Source organism: Felis catus, chromosome C1 (genome assembly GCF_018350175.1).
Source record: "Felis catus isolate Fca126 chromosome C1, F.catus_Fca126_mat1.0, whole genome shotgun sequence".
In the NCBI taxonomy this organism is placed as follows: Eukaryota; Metazoa; Chordata; class Mammalia; order Carnivora; family Felidae; genus Felis; species Felis catus.
Window position 1 is genome coordinate 5,841,702 of NC_058375.1, and position 16,664 is coordinate 5,858,365.

At 47.6% G+C, this 16,664-nt stretch overlaps 1 protein-coding gene and 1 long non-coding RNA gene across 2 annotated transcripts in view; one reads left to right on the top strand and one right to left on the bottom strand.

Annotated features, from left to right (window-relative positions):
- RERE (arginine-glutamic acid dipeptide repeats) overlaps nucleotides 1-16,664 on the bottom strand; it is a 421,706-nt gene that overhangs the window by 68,413 nt on the left and 336,629 nt on the right.
- On the top strand, nucleotides 6,312-7,496 carry LOC123379457. Its single transcript, XR_006583883.1, has 3 exons — nucleotides 6,312-6,626; nucleotides 7,135-7,247; nucleotides 7,360-7,496. It is a non-coding gene; the product is annotated as an uncharacterized LOC123379457 (long non-coding RNA).

A 16,664-nucleotide genomic window follows, 5' to 3' on the forward strand; every position in this document is an offset into this window, starting at 1 on the left:
AAGTCAGAACCACACAGCTGAGCCATTCCTAAATTCTCATCCCACAGAAGCTATGACAGCTAATAAAATAATACTGCTGTTTAAACTTGAGGTAATTTTTATTGTTGGGGTGATGTGTTATGCAGGAATAGGAAACCACTACGAAATTCAATACAAAAACCACAAAATACTGTAACCTCCACGTTAGTCAACTATTACTTAAATGAACCAGTAAAGAAGTTTGCAGTTAGACGTCGTGAGACAATCTGCATGCCTCATCACACGGAGCTCTTATTACCTTACGATATGACACGACAGGATGTATATGATACTGAATACATGAGCAAATCTGTCCACTACGAAACCTCTGGCACCTAGAACAGCACTTGACACAAACAGCAGGGGATCAACAACCACGGGCTGGATTTGTAAATGAACGTTATCTGTAGGTGAGCTGGTTTCGTCTTCCCATAACACTATTTGACTTGCCAGCCATTTGTTGACTTGACTCAACGCCCCCTGATCTGCGTTCACCGTTAAGCTTCCAACTCCCTAATTACTACCTACAAAATGGTTTGACACCAACTTTCCCGTGCGCTCAAATGTCCGAGTCCCGCTACAGAAACCACACCATCCGGCTCCGTGATGTCAGCTCGGCACCCAGAGGGACGCCAGCCATTTTCTTTTCAACACACCTCGCTGTTAAACCTTTCCCGGGTGGTCTCAAGTGTCAAATGAAAGTTACTCCATTTCTTCACTCAAAGACCACATGCCCAATGGGAAAACGACTTCATGTGAGATGGTTTACATAGCAACTGGGCCCACTAGCAAAGGCCACTGAGCCCGCTTGTACGGCTTTGTCTACATACCTCTCTGAGTCTAGAGGATTATGTTGAGTACGTGGAAGTCCTGTCACGATTTCAGGCCTAACAAAGCACCGCTACGGGGTGAATCTCAGAATGCTTCAATGCACTTTCAAGTCACATGAGAACTGGCTAGTCAGGCAGCAGCGTTAACAGATGTAGAAATACCGCCAGACAAATACCTCTTGCCAATAATGGCTGCCCAGCTACACCCAAATTAAAAATAACCCGACAGTAATAACAGAACCCAAATGGGCATCAGAGGCCCCTTCTTTCCCTGCAAAACCACCATAAAATTTCCACAAAAATGTCCCTGTAAAGTGGTTCATAAATAAGTCATTAAAAAGTAGAGCTCAGCACAGGAGGAAGGAAGAGGAAACTCAAAAAAGAAATGTGGCTTGTCTATAAGTTACAAGGGAAAAAAGAAGTAGAAATCTTTAGTGAGTAAGCCTTTTGCAAAAATGGTAACTAAAAGAGTCTAGATCTGTGGCTGCCCAAAAGAAACCGAATGTGAACCACAAATGCGAGCCAAATATGTAACTTTAGTTTTCCAGGAGTCAGATTTTAGGAAGAAATTGGGAAAATTCACTTTAATAATACATTTTAACTTGAAATATCCAAAATATTATCATTTCAACATGTAACCAATGGAAGGAATATTAATGAAATGTCTTACATTCTCCTTTTCCTACTCTGTCTGCAAAACCCAGTGTGCATTCTACACGTGCAGCACATCTCAAGCTGGACTGGCACATTCCAGGTGCCCTACGGCCTTGTGCGGCTAGTGGGTACTATTACCAGCACAGGCCTTGCCTGAATGATCCTTCTTTGTTGTAAAACATTAGAACACCCAAAGCGCTAACAGTTTTCCATTAGGGAGGTAAAATACATATACTGTTAGAATCAGGCACAATGATATCATACATGTAGTCCTAAATTAAATACAATTAATAAAGGCTTGTTATTTTAAATTAAGTGAAACCTGCCTTCCAGAAGAACGCAGCCGAAATCCAGAAGTTATTAATTATGATCTGTCCCTCTTGCCAAACAGGGGAAACTGAGGCCCTGACCAGCACTGGGGGCCCACTTCAGTTCCTGGGCTCCTGGACTTTGTTTCCCCTTCCTGACCACATGATAAGGGCCAGGGCTCCTCGCTGAACTTGTGCACTTTACACAATCTCCAAAAAGGGAGGGAAATCAATTATTCCTTTAGGAAATGTAGGGGAATGATGGGGGTTTGGGGGGGAGAGGAGTGTATTTCAATGACAAAAGGCAAGCCTTGGTCATAAGGCAGAACCCTGTCTTAACCAGCAGTCATTGTTTTCTTTCTATTGTAGGCACCCCATTAGGTCACATGCTATCCCCATGCAGGATGGCTGTCACAAGAGAGCCCCTCCAGGGAGGGTCCCACATCAGGGCCTGGTAATGGGCCCCACCACAAGGCTGTCTGGCGGCTTTTGTTTGGAACAATAGTGCTCCCGTGATACCTCACTCTTGCTTGGAAATATTGTTATTAAGGGAGCATGAACACAGCTGTGTGTAAATTACACAAACAGATTAGATCTGTATATTCATAAGGAATACAAACATACTAATAGCACATTTACATACACAGTGGGACGCACTGGGCTGCATGCAGAGTGGAGTTTGGGTTCCAAAGTATTTCCTTAAAGTTTTACAGAAAGATATGCTTAAGAACTGCTCAGGCTGCTAAGTCAGGCTGAGAGTCTTCTGCCCTGTGCAGAACGCCCCCCAAAATGAATTCCTCTTCATCCTCGTTTGCAATATTAGAATTTGAGATTCTATAAAGGAGAAACCTCAAGAAGAACTTTAAAACCCACTTTTATAGCAAAGTATGGGATAATTTTCCCATATCAGTATGGGATAATTTTCACAGTTAAAAGGTTGCAACCACAAACGGGGGAGGGGTGCAAAAGAAAGCAGTGTAGGCGGAAGCAGAAAGTAAGAAGAATCTGGAAGTTTCAGAAGTAACCCGTCCTAAAATGACAGCTCTCCCGAAACACACGGATGCAGACACGTACAAAGAGGAAGGCCCGCTTCAGTACTTGTTAACACAACATATAGTAAAGCACAGTCTTTGGATTCTTCAACTAGTTTTGAAAGATAGGGAGAAAAGCAATCAGTAGTGGATGCTTACTGTATTAAATCAAGAACACAGACACAAACATCAGGAAAGCTGGGCTCTGGGTCCATGCATGATTCTATCAAGGCTTCACAGATGACCCCGGGCAAGTAACTAAACATTGCCTGGGCTAAGTTCCTCATGGAAAGATTGCATCCCAAGTGTCCTCATTAAAAAAAACAAACAACAACCAACAACAACAAAAAAAACCCACTAACTTTTAAATTATTGAGGTTCCAGTAAGACAGAAAATTTTTTAAAAGAGTAATAATCCAATTAAGTAAAAATATTAACCTATACACGTATGGATAGATACATAATAACAAGCACCCTATCTATGGGCCTTAATTTTATTCTTCAAAAAATCTGTAACAGAACTCTCCAACTGACACTCTTTCTCTTTTTTCTTGATATGGTTTGTATCAACTCCTGGTTTAAAAAAGAAGAGAGAAAAAAAAAAAGGTCCATCTCTGAGGCGTGGGTTTACCGTGCTCACAGCTCCACCGATAAATCATCTCCCGATCCGGGCCTGGAAAAGCACGGCCACGGGTTGATTGCTCCAGCCCTGGGTTGCCAGGCAACCGACACAAGGGGGAAGTCTGAGAACCGCTGACAGATAGCCAAGTGGCTGAAACAACAGACTTCTCTCTGTCAAAAATGTGTTTCAGAGAGCCACTTCCCCACCTCTGCTCTCTGCTGAACACTACACGATTGTAACATCAAAATCAAAAGGCCACTGTAATAAAAACACACTTCCTGCTCGATTACTAATTGTTAAAAAGCTGCGGGGAGGCCGGGATCACACAGTGTATGGCAACAGAAATGTGAAACTGTAAATGAGACCAAGTCAGCAGCATGTGAGAAATCGGATCTAAATGCAGCACCGCAGCTTCCAGTCGGCAGCCCTGGTGCGTGGGGCAGATCAGCTGCCGGAGGAAGCACCAGGAAGAAAAGGAATGTTGAGACGTTCAAGAAAACGAGCCGAACAATAACTGAGAAGCCACAGGTCTACATTACTTAAGAACAAAACCAAGAACACTGTCAATTGTGTGAAACTCATTCTGGAGACAACAAAAGTTTGCTCCTTCCGAACGCTCCAGCTCTGGCAAGTGGCCGTGCGTGTGCGTGTGTGTGAGTGTGTGTGTGTGTGTGTGTGTGTCTTTGGGTGCGGTGGGATTCCCTAATGCTGGACTATAAACTGGATTACAGCAGATCCTTCAGATAATGCCTGATGATACCAGGTCTGAGGTCTGACAGTCTAATGCAACATGTTTTTTTTAAGTAAGTTCTACCTCAACACGGGGCTCGAACTCACAACTGTGAAATCAAGAGTCACAGGCTCTACCAACTGAGCCGGCCAGGCGCCCCCGCTGCAACATTTCACACGTCTACTGTGCGCGCACCAAGCTTGTGGTGTTGTGGTGCCGCCGAGTATCAACTCTAGGCAGCGTCCTTCCATGAAACCACTGTATTGAAACTGTCATCTGGGGGGCACCTGGGTGGCGCAGTTGGTTAAGCGTCCGACTTCAGCCAGGTCACGATCTCGCGGTCCGTGAGTTCGAGCCCCGTGTCAGGCTCTGGGCTGATGGCTCAGAGCCTGGAGCCTGTTTCCGATTCTGTGTGTCTCCCTCTCTCTCTGCCCCTCCCCCGTTCATGCTCTGTCTCTCTCTGTCCCCAAAAAAAAAAAAAAAAAAAAAAAAAAAGAAAGAAACTGTCATCTGGGACTCCTTGGAAACTGACTCTCTGTGGGATTTGGAAGAGGCCAGCACTCCGAACAGGGTTCTTCACCTTTTTTGTGCCATGGGCACTTGTGGCAGTCTGGAAAGGCCTAACCTCTTCCAAAAAATGGTTGTAAATGCTTAAAATAAAATACATGGGATTACAAATAAAACCAGTTGTATTGAGATCCACTTATCAAAACACTGAAAAATGTAAACAAACATACTTTGCTAGCATGTTAAATAACAAGGTCACAGAGAGTTTTGTTTTCTGTGGGTTTGGCGGGCGGTGAGGGTTGCTGTTTGGTTTTCTTTTGTAGTACAGGCTCAGATTAGAAACTCCTGGAGGGCAAGGACAGCCATTTATTCATCGCTTACTCATCTCAGCACGGCACAGCCTGTTTCGCTGCCCAAGGCTGACTGACCGAACCCTGGAAGATGGCTGCCAGGCTCCCAGGCTGGCCGGCCCTCTCCGTGCCCTCAGCCCAGATCCTACAGGGCCTGACTTGCCCTGGGCTCTCCCAGTGCCTACAACTGGGCCTGGTAGGCAAGATTTGTGGGTTCTCAGTCTGCACAAGGGGGTGTGCAGACAAAAACACAGACCCAAATGGTTCCAAGGGAATGCATTTCCAAACCTTCCACTTTCAGATATTGTCCTTCCTAAGTTCACCCGACAGCATCCACTTGCCCGAGCGCGCACTCCTGCGAGGAAGGCACCGTGTTTTCCCGGGCCCTCTCACGACGGCCCTCCCCTCACAAGCACAAAGGCACCCCTCTCCCATCTGGAATGCTCCTAGGCAGCACTGCCCCTGATACAGACACGCCAGGGCACCAAACAAAGGATCGATTCAAAATACTGATGTTGGTGTTGACACAGTGGCTAACTCTAAGGTCACGATAAGAAAGCCTTATGCAAGTCAGGTACTTTCCAGTTCTTTGCTTTCAACAAAAATGAAGGAGGACCTAGTGGAGGTGTCATCTGACAGATCACTGCAAACCAAGTCTGATGATAAATTGTTTCTTTGGCATTGCTACGGAAGGAATTCGACTTACTGAGTGACACCGTAACAAAACTATTACTCCCATCTGCTTATTCAGGCACACAAGGTTTTTGAGCACTTATATCTACAGATACATGAAAAATAAGAATAAAACCGATGCAGAGCACGGCCTCACTCTGACAATAAGCAACATTCATGCAAGAATGAATTCGTTTAAAAAAACGAGTCTATCGTATTTCCGATAAATATTAAACAAAAAGTAAAATTTTTATCAACATTTGTAACATCTTGTTTTGATAAACTGGACACTAATTATTATAACATAATTGGAGAGAACTTCCCTTTTTAACACTTAGAGCTTTGTTGCTAAAGGAAATAACACCACGCACGCGTCTTTTGACACGCAGCCTTTTTGCGGCAGAGTATGAAAGGCTGATCTGACAAGAGACTCCCAGGCAGGAGATGCTTTTACATTTGGGATACGGTCTGCGGGGAAGTGGATTGAAAAGCTCCTAGTTACAGAAGCGAAAGGAGGGAAAGGAAAGATAGAACGTAAAACGTTACTGCTAAAAAGGAGCCCATTCGTATGTATTTTCAGATAGAGGATAACGCGTATAAATTGCGAGGGTGTTCAAAATGCCTTGGATAGATTTAAGAGTGAGGGAGCAGTCTCGCTTTCAATGTCACTATCTATATGCAAGAAATTACATCCTTATCATGACAAAGGTATATGCCAATCTAAACTTGGAAGGAAACGTATGGCTTTTAAAGCAAAATTCTTTTAGGGGCTTCACGGGATGTTTTGTTTGTTTTCTTAGCTTCATCCGAGAGGCGGCAACTGCGGAGAGTGCCGAGCGTGCTTCCGCGCCTCAGCTGGAAGTGCTGGCAGGTGCTGGACTCTGGCTTCACCTGACGGAACCAGGTAAAGACAAACGGGGAGCTCGAGCCCCTCGGTGTGCGGACCCAGGAGCTCGGGCTCTCCCTGCTCCCGCCCTGGACTCAGCGCCCACCACCCTCAAGTGGGTGGATCAGGAGATGCGGTGAAACGGACTGGGAGGTTTCGCCTCGGCTCACGGGGACACCGTGACGCGTGAGCTCGAGAAGGCAGGGCAGTGGTCGTGATGCGCACAGGTCCCTAGAACCCACGGCGACTGCCCCAGACTCGACTAGAGCCGGGTCCCTGCCGCTCCCCGAACGTGTCCCCCCCCCCCCCCACCCCCCCCCCACCCCCGCGCCTCAGCGGTTCATCACGCGATGTTCTGCCCGGGGATCCTGTGCAACGTCACTAAGGAGCTATCCTTGGGCTGGTGGCTTTGATTCGCTCGCCACCGGTATGACCCTGAACAGGTTTATTTACTCGCCGTTCCGCATCTATGTTTTGTCATCCTTCTCTGTGCACCCTGCCATGGAACTTCCCGTGTCGCGCCCAGCACCAGGTCAGCACCAAGTTCTGGGCACCCAAGCCCATCACTGCCATTAGAGGCCCTCTCCTGGAAGTGGGGTAGTCCTGTCGGGGTCCATCTGTCAGAGTCCTTGCATAAGCGTAAGTCAGGTATTTAATAAATACTTCTTCCAAGACAATTCCTATTACCAGTACCTGAGCCTTCGAGGGCCACAGAAGACCTAATTATTTAATTAATACTCTCATTTCTTAGACAGAGGATCGAGGACTTGCCGAAGGTGCAGCAGCTGGTCTCAAGCACAGATTCAACCAGACACAGGTTTACCGACACTTTTGTTTTCTACCACTAAACTTTAACTGCATTACTAATACGTGGTTTTCTATAGACACATGAGGAGTTATCTGAGGAAAGTAGAAGTGAAGGGAGGGGGTAGAGAGGAAAAAAAGAGAAGAAACTGGAGTTTCTTGTTTCTGAGCAAATCACGAACCCAAAAGTAACAGGACACAACGGTGGCAAACATTCAGAGGAGACCGGAAGTTGCTTTCCCCTGGTTAATTTAGGGACAGCCCTGAGGCCTGAGATGAGGCCTGAGAGTTTTCTCCCAGGCAGGCAGAGGATCCAGACTGCTCTGACTACTGGCAGCCAGGGCTGGTGGGACCTTCTCAACACAGTCTAGGGTGGCCAACGGTGGAAAAAATTCCTGTGGCTTAATAAAGGATGAAGGAAATGTTCTTTACAATGAGGAAACGAATCACCGGCCCATCAAGTTCCTTCGTGTCCTTTTTTTGGAGGGGTGGGGGGCTTTAGGCTCGTAGGCCTTTTTGGCGAAACATCATACTAAGAAGCACTGAAGAAAATGAAATGGTGGTGACATCTACAGGGAACCACACAGGCTAGACAGAACCTCCTTCTGGGTTTAACCACAGCTTCCCCCCCACCCCCGCTCTCTCTTGGCCACAGACAACATGCACCCAAAGCCGCCTTCGGCAAACATTTTACAAGAACCAGACCTTGCTCTTCTAATCTGTCCCCCAATCTAAAAAGTCACGGAGAAGGTTTAGAGAATCTTTTTGTCACTTAGAAGTATTCTACTGTTGTGTCCCCCATACTGGAAAATGCACGTCCGTGCGGGTGAAACGAATAGACTTTCACGCAGCTACGTGATTTTATTTCTGTAGCCAAGTTCCCACCTGTCCTTTTAGCCAAATTCAGTTCGTTCTGAGCCCTCAGAAGTTCCCAAGTCCTGAAGGCATTTATCTGGTCCTGACAGGGAACAGTTTATAGGCAAATGAGACATGACCCCGAAAGTCACCAGACGGGGGCTAAGTAATTCGATTGTTCCGAAAACACACATCACTCCTAATTAACTGACTTGAATTATCAGACATATGATCTGTCCAGACCTGGAGGCACAGTGATGTGGAATGGGGTGCCGCTGCCCTGAAGAAGGCAGCTCCCTGGCCACACGGCCCCTGCCCTACTCAGTCTCCCCGAGTGCAATTGGCTTATGTTCTCAGTAGCGTCTACGTGGATCGTGTTGTTTACGTTAATTTGTTTATTTGTCCGTGTTCCCCAATAGGACACAAGCTCCTTGAGGACAGTATGTCCAATGTTATTTTTATCTCCAAGGCTTAGACGAGACCTGGTCCACCATTAAATGCCTAACATTTGTTGAGCGACTGAGGAAACAAATAGCACAACATATCCCGGAGCCACTGCTCCCCTCTGACATCTTAAATTCTAAGTAATGTTCTAGCCACAAAATCCTGCCTCCTTCTTCAACCTCTAGATTTTGATCCAATTCAACCCAACTTGGCATTTAGCGTGCCGTGCTGAGGAGTGGGACGCCGTATGAGATGGGTTGCTCTCAAGAAGCACATCATGAAGCAGAGCAGTGCAGAGGGGTCTCTGTCTCCCCAGCCGTGGGACCTAAAATGACCATAGACGCCACAAGTTTCCTTCCCACCCCTTCCCCTGTTACTCCCATCCCAATCCCTACTTCTGGCTAAGGACAGCTCACCCTAGCAACTCCCAACTGGCCCCTTATACTGTGTCCCCTGGAGGCCTATTGTCTTCTCTCTCCCTCCCTCCCTTCTTTCTGTTCTCCAAATGCCCTCACATCCCCCCCCCGCCCCCCCCAACATCCTCACATCATGACCCATTCAGCATCCCTCACAACCCCTCTAGTAACAGGGTCAGAGGCCTAGTTCTGTGCATTCTTTGATTCCAACGGTCTGACCAGCATTTTCTGACCACATCATCTACCGCCTCCAGCTGCTTTTTCTTGTCACGATATCAACCAACCAAGCCAGTCTCCCTCGCCCATATTCGGTGATCCTACACCTAGCTGAGAGTCCCTTTCTCTGTCCTATCTTTTGACAGCACTCTCAGGAACATGAAGAATCTTGCCCAGAGCCCCCCTAATATTCTGGGTTTTTTGCATCACCATCCTCAGTGCCCGTCATTCCAACCCAGCCGCCCACTGACAGCCAACCTTCACATTTGGGCAGCCCTGAAAACCTGGACATTTTCTCTTATTTACGCTGCCACCAGGAATCCCACAAAATCTTTTTCTTGATTACGACCCACAGCCCTTCGATGCTTCTGCCACCTCTACCCGGTTCCCCAAGTTGTGAATGAAGCCTGGGACCCATTGTCAGTTATTTCAACAGTGTCATCAATACTATGAGACGTGCCTCAGCGTCCTGACCAGTTTCCTCCCCTAATCCTTCACATGAGTTATGCCAAAGACAGCCTCAGTCCTATGACTGCGTGTATTAAACAAAAACAAAACAAAACAAAGTAACTACTCCTCGTATCCTAGGAGTTCAATATAACGGTTAACAAATTAAACAGTATAGAGTCCAAACCTTTCTCCAGCCTTTTCTGACTTCGTTATTTTGTCCATCCCTCTGCCCATCAACATAAGAGTCCCCTAGAAAGTCCCTTTTCAGTCTGTACTGCTATCCGTGATGACTCACCAGCTCCCGGCTCTGCTACTTAGCAGCTGAGACCCTGAGCCAGCTTCCGGTCTCCTCAACTGTGAGCTTTCCCTGTAGACCAGAAATCTCTCCTACCTTTAGACCTTCATTTCTAACAGGTGGATCCACCCACATCTTTTTAAGTCACTGAAGATTAACACAAACACTCCTGTCTCCTCTAAAACAAGTCCCGATGTCAGATTTTGTCACTAGTACCACCAGTCTCCTCCCTCGTGCCGAAACACGAAGCCTGAACGGTGTTCTCCACCCTTTCCTTGGTTCCCACCTCCAATCGGCTAGGCTTCTCTAGAGACACCACGTGGTACAGCAAGGGAGGAGCTGGACCGGAAAGCAGGCTCTCCAGATCACTCTGTGACACGTCAGTCCAGTCGGTGCAAGCCGAGCGCTCAGAACAGCACCTGGCGCAGAATAAAGGTCTTAGGATTGCCCTGGAAGTTCTTGGTTTTAGCTGTTCCACTTGCTTCTCCCTCCCTCTACCCCACAACCTCGGCTGGGTGTTAGAACCCAATGCCCTGGTCATATCCCAGATGAATTAAATCAGAATCTTGGGGTGGGACCCAAGTCTCTGTTGTGTGTGTGTGTGTGTGTGTGTGTGTGTGTGTGTGTGTGTGTGCACTAAAGTTCCCTGTGTGAGTCTAGTGTGCCCCCAAGGTTGAGAATCACTGCTATAAACTTTCAACATCTCTCACTAGGACCACAGTCCGTAGCCTGGAACATGGACGCCCAGGTCCCACCCCAGAGATTCTGGTCTAACCAGGCTGGAGTATATAGTCTTAGCACTGAGAAATGTTAAAGTTTTCCAGATGATTCTAACATATAGCCAAGTTCCAGAACCACTAACTCCCTTCTCTACCCACTTTACCACCGTTACTGCTGGATTAATATTCAATGGTGGCCCCAGTCCTATCACTCCCCACGTTCAAAAATGTGTAATTATTCCTTATTTTCTATTAAGTTAAACATAAACTTCTCTTTCCATAAAGAGTGGGTGGCTTTGAATCAATCAGCTGTCTTAAGACACTCCTCCACCCATAGCTTCAAACTGGGCGACTGGCTATTAAGCAGCCACTCACATTCTTTCATGCCTTTGTTCTGCCATTAACCTGGATCCACCGTGCCTGGCGAAACCCTACCCATGCTTTCAGGTTCCTATCAAATAATACCTCCTCCGAGAGCCCTTCCTGATCTCCCCGTCCGACAGTGGAAAGTGGCAAGTGCAGCCCCGCGTGCCCCGTGGGCCCCAGCACAACACCAGGAGCAGGAGGGGCACTCAGAAAGTTTCCGATTGTGTGGCTGCTGTCTCCTCTCCAGGTTGCCTGTGGCGACAACAGCCAACTCAAGTACGCGTGTACACTCAGTGCCAAAATCAGTCAGGGATGCCACTCAGCCAGGCAATTATCAAGGTCAGTGGGGACTCCTGCAGAGATCTTAGTGGCTGAAGAACAAACGTAGTTTATTTGTCTCCAGTCAGCGATAAGCTCCCTTCCTCTTGGATGGCGCACCAATACTGTTTTCTAATCTGTGTCTAAAACACAAAGCTAAACTAACGACAGCAGGAAGAGAAGGTTCTAGAGGAAGAATTACGACAGTGAGCAGTGGATAAAAAGACTCCAAACGCATCCAGCAGAACGTTGCAGGGGTCTGGAAAGGCAGTGGAATTAAGTTCAATATAAAGTAGGAAAAAAAGCCCTCCCCTCCCATATAATGGTACTTAAGGCAAATCTAAAGTCGGTTATCCAGAAACAGACAATAAGGTTTGGTTTTGAACTACACAAATCCATCACTCCTTTTGTCAAGATACTCGTTTGAAGGACAGTGCCTCCCTCACACCTGCGTATCCTCCTAGCAACGGATTTCTGCGGTGCCTGAGATGATTTCAAACCAACAGAGGATAACATGGCACGATGCTTACTGGCTCCTCTTGATGTACGAGCAAGTGAATGATCCATCTGAAAAAGTTTGCCTTTTAAAAGCAAGATAATCTAAGTGGATCCTTTGAATGTTTGGCAGGGGTTTTAGAGAGAGTGCTCACAGGAGAGAGGGAGAGAGAGAGAGAGAGAGGGAGAGAGAGAGCGCGCGTGCACGAGCGAGCCTGGCTGGGGGGCAGGGGGAGAATGTGAGCAGATTATGAAGTCAGAGAGTTCTAAAGAGGGAGACACACTACCAGGGTCAGGCTGTTCCGGGGCCAAAAAACTGGAGAGCTGACAAAGAACTTGGGCTGTCTCAAAGGACAACCAGAAAATAATTTTCAAACTTTTGTTTCTGCTGAAGGATTGGAGCATTTCATTTTCGTGGACTGGGCAGAGAGGGAGGATCCAAATATTCAGAGTCCATCCCAACTTTAAGCTACTTTGAGAGTCTGGAACAGCTTTGGCTGATGAAATCAAGGGTCCCAAGTGGTGGTCCGCTGGGAACACAGGGATGGGAACCACAGACCGGGGGCCCAGTGCCTTCCACAAGCAAAGCTATTTTATTTTTAGATGAATGTTAGATGGGTTTTGAGTCCAGGTCAACTGCTCCCCACTTCTATGCTTAATAACACCTTGTTAAATCCATTTTCTAAAACCCTTCTTTCAAAAATGGACAACCAAGCCTGCTTAGCTAGCTATGTTATCCTAACTAATTAGAGGCCCTAGATGGAAAAAGAAAATGATTAATTTAGGCTGAAAGTGCCTGTTTGGAAAGTGGCTTATTTGCAAGTGGGTAACGCCTGCATAGGCTTCAGGAACAGTGGCTCCCAGACAAGATGGGGGCTCGTGAGAGGAGAAAAGGGACTGAAATGACACAGAGCAGAGCCACTGGTGACAGATCACCCTTCCCTCTGGCTCTGGGAGAGCCTGTAACACTTGTTAACATGCATCTCTGGGGTCCAGACGTTTTGTTTTATTATTGCTGATGGGGAAGATGAGAAAAATAAATTTACAATCAAAACTGACAAACCAGTTGCGAGGAAGCCAAGAACTCTTAGTTAGCACTAGGACACAGGAGTTTCTTCAACAGAGATGATTCTGTTAGCTGGAGATAAGCTATCAGTCCAGTTTTGCACCTGGGAAGTGAAAGGGAGGCGTGGTCGGCAGGAGGAAATTGGTATCAGGTCCAGATTTCCGGGCAAACACACCTGCGGGGCCATTGCAAAGTGTGCCCTTTCGCCCTTCCTTTCCCTTCCCTGTCATTTCTTACAGAGCAAACTAAGGCTCAAGGAAGGGACCTGACTTCCTCGACATCTCAAAGGTGGCTGGCGGCCTGAGGACTGTCGTCCAGGCTTGCGTTCTCTCTGAACACGTCCCACCCCAATGAGCCTTCCAGAGAGGAGAGAGAAGGGTGTCATTTAAGCTCTTCCCTTCCTCCAGAGCTCAAGTGCGCTGCATTTCAGCCACATACTTCGTGCCCTCGGGTGGCAGAGTCGCGCAGGACGCCGGACGGCGACGGCAAAGCTGCAGGTATTCGGTGTGGCACAGGCACTTCCCCCATTTCCAGGACAGAGACCTTCCCAGTGTTCTCTGGGTCATGATCTCTGAACGTTTGACAGAAGGATGCAGAATGACAGAGGATACGCTTAAAAGACAAACAAACAAACAAAGCAGGTTCCAGACGCACACTTTAGCTATGAAACCCGGTGCGGGCGCACTCCTCAGCCCTCGGGCCGCACGGAGGCCTCCAGCCATTCTGCTCTGTGCTCTCAGTTCGGTTGTCGTTTTCCTTACAACTTTGCTTTGCTCTTTCCTTAATTCCCTGGTATATTTATTTGACAGTTCTTCTGTTTCCTCTTGCTGGGACCAACAACAGGGGATCGAGCCCTTTAAAAGGGAAGAAAATACTCTAGAAGTGACCAAACAGGGAGGCACACTAGAGGTTCGGGGGAAACCTGAGAGGCGAGGCGTATTTTACCCACGTACCACGGTCGCCAAAAAGACCGCCCCGAACCACCAGCCGGCCCGAAGAAAGAGATGTGCAAACAGGTCCCTCCGCTCTCAAATGCGTGATGGGTGGTGAGGGAAGACGGGTTAGTCCGAGGAGCCACACCCACACCGGGCCGTCTCCTGAGGCTCCGTCCTCCTCTCCCCACCATCGCTCGCTCTCCCACGGCCAACACGGCAACCACACATCAAGTATGAAGCGACGCTGGCAAGACGGAGCTCTCCCCGCTGGAGTCCAGAGAATGAAACCTCACACACGCGGACGGGGTTGGTTGCTTCTTCCAAGGGAAGCCACCGAGAAGGAAAGAACGGGACACGTCCAGTCGGCTCTGCTGGAGCTAAAGCGCACAGCGGCCGTGGGCTCGGAGGAGAAGCCCCCCAGGCGGCAGCGGGGAGCTCAGCCAAAGGGGCCGAGACTCTACTCGGTGCCGCGAGGCCCTGGGGGGTCAACCACCTCCACTCAGGTTCTCTTCCACCCGACCCAGTCAACACAGTAGCTTCGGATCGTCCGCCACATCCCAGGCCCTGGGCTCTGTGCTGGGGATACTAGGAGAATTCAACCAGAGGCCCTGACCTCGAGACTTCCTAGCCCCTTGCGGAAGTCCCCACACACACTTGCCGTCACAACCCAGCGCGGCGGACCTCCCCTCTCCCCAGCTCTTCAGCGCGTGGCTGACACACTGGGTGTGTTACTGGGTGATCTTGTTTTAACCCGTCTCCCCCACTGGAACGCCAGCTCCAAGAGGGCAGGGATTTCTGCCTGTTTCGTTCCGGGCCGCATCACCGGCACCCAGAAGGGCGCCTGGCAGAGCGCCGTCCCGGTGCTCCGTCAACACCTGCGGAACGAATGGACGGGTGAACTTCGAACAGCAATCTAAAATCAGAACTAAGTAACCCGGTGAGCGACACGAAGGGTCATCCCACGTTCACGTTCACACAGGATCGACGGTAACGGAGAACGAGCGGGCTTGCCATCTGCAAGCCCCAACACCAGACGCAAGAAATAACAGAGCCAGCCAGCCAGCCAGCCAGCCAGCCGTGGGCCTGAGTGCTAAGCCGGTAAGGCCAAGGGGGGGAAGTTCTCCTTTATGACCACCAAACACACTCTTGCTTCCCAACACCTCGGCACTTTGCTTTACAAATGTGGAAAATGCACTGGAATTCACCCGTATGAAGTACTTTGCAAACACGTCTTAAAGCAAATTCTGAAATATCAGTGGAAAGTGTCACTTGACAGCATGCGGGGTGGGGGCGGAGGAAAGAACAACAACAAAATGCTACTAGGAAATGTAAAAAAAAGTGCGCTGGCACTCCAGTGAAGGGAGCAATTAGGGGGCTACCAAGGCCATTGTGACTTCTACCTAAGAGAGAATTTAGATTTAAGACACAAGAATGCCAGAGAAGAGGAGACAGTTTAAAAGAGTTACTTCCTCTCATCGGGGGGTTCCTTTTTTTTAACCTCCTGTTTCCTTCCCCCCACAATGAACTCCAGTTACCAGACTAACACAGTATGTTTCACCTGTGAAAACGTACGGCTCCAATGTCACCATACACAGAATGTTCCATGCATACACATTAAAATTGGCTCCAGCTCTGTTGCTAAGAAACTGCAGAAGGAAAGGGTTTTCCATCCTCTTCATTTATAAAATAACCACTTTGTCTACAGGAGAACAAATGCAATCTCTCAAGTCCCCTTGTGTCTTGTTCTCATTTTTTAAACGAACAGAGAAAGATGACGGAGAGTGGCTGAAAGTGTATGCTGTCGCCATTTTTTTTTACACGCCCTTGGAAATGAGATGGAAAACATGGTTTCAATAACCCACTGCTGTAGTATTTATTAATCTTTCAAGCTGAAGATTCCCCCCAATACTCCCCCACTTCAAGCAAAAATGAAAAATGTCCCAGGAAAATTGCTCTTTGATTTTAAAAGATTATCCTAAGCAGCAAGGAATGATTTGGGGTGTGCCTGCATGCAGTGTGGGGTTACTTCCCAGGTCTCTGTGCTGTTCCTCATTGCCCTAAGGCCTGAACATGCACACGCACCAACATGCACACACACATTTAAATTAAATTGGTACTGCCTCTTGGAGCCCATTAACAGCACAACTTACTGTTGGTTTTAAACAAAATTACCTAGTATCAGGGCTAGGGGGTAAGGAACTTTAGAAACATACTGGTTAAAGAAAATGAGAAAAAGAACGGCCCTGTTTAGAAAAACAGGCATACTACCTTCTCTGACCACAGTTTAAAGAGGAAGCCTAGAAAGCAATAAAGCCACGTATGTGAAATGCAAGGTCATGGCTGAATTTGTAGATTTAACCCAGAGGCAACTTCTATTGACATGAAATACTGTAATAAATTTTTGAAATATCTCTCTCCTTCTAATGTTCAGCCTATCTCATTTACTAAAGGATTTTAAAATACGTTTCTCTTTACAGGTTGTTATGCAGTAGAGCCTTCCTGCAAACTAACTGACAAAATTGATTGCCTTATACCAACTCTTCCACACATATAATTGATTTTTAATTCACCGTCTCATTTTCAAATGGACTTGGCAGTAATATACTCCACTCTATTCACACTATTGACTTGTTTAAAAAAGGGTTTGATTCAAAGGCTGATGGGCGTCAATCGTAGG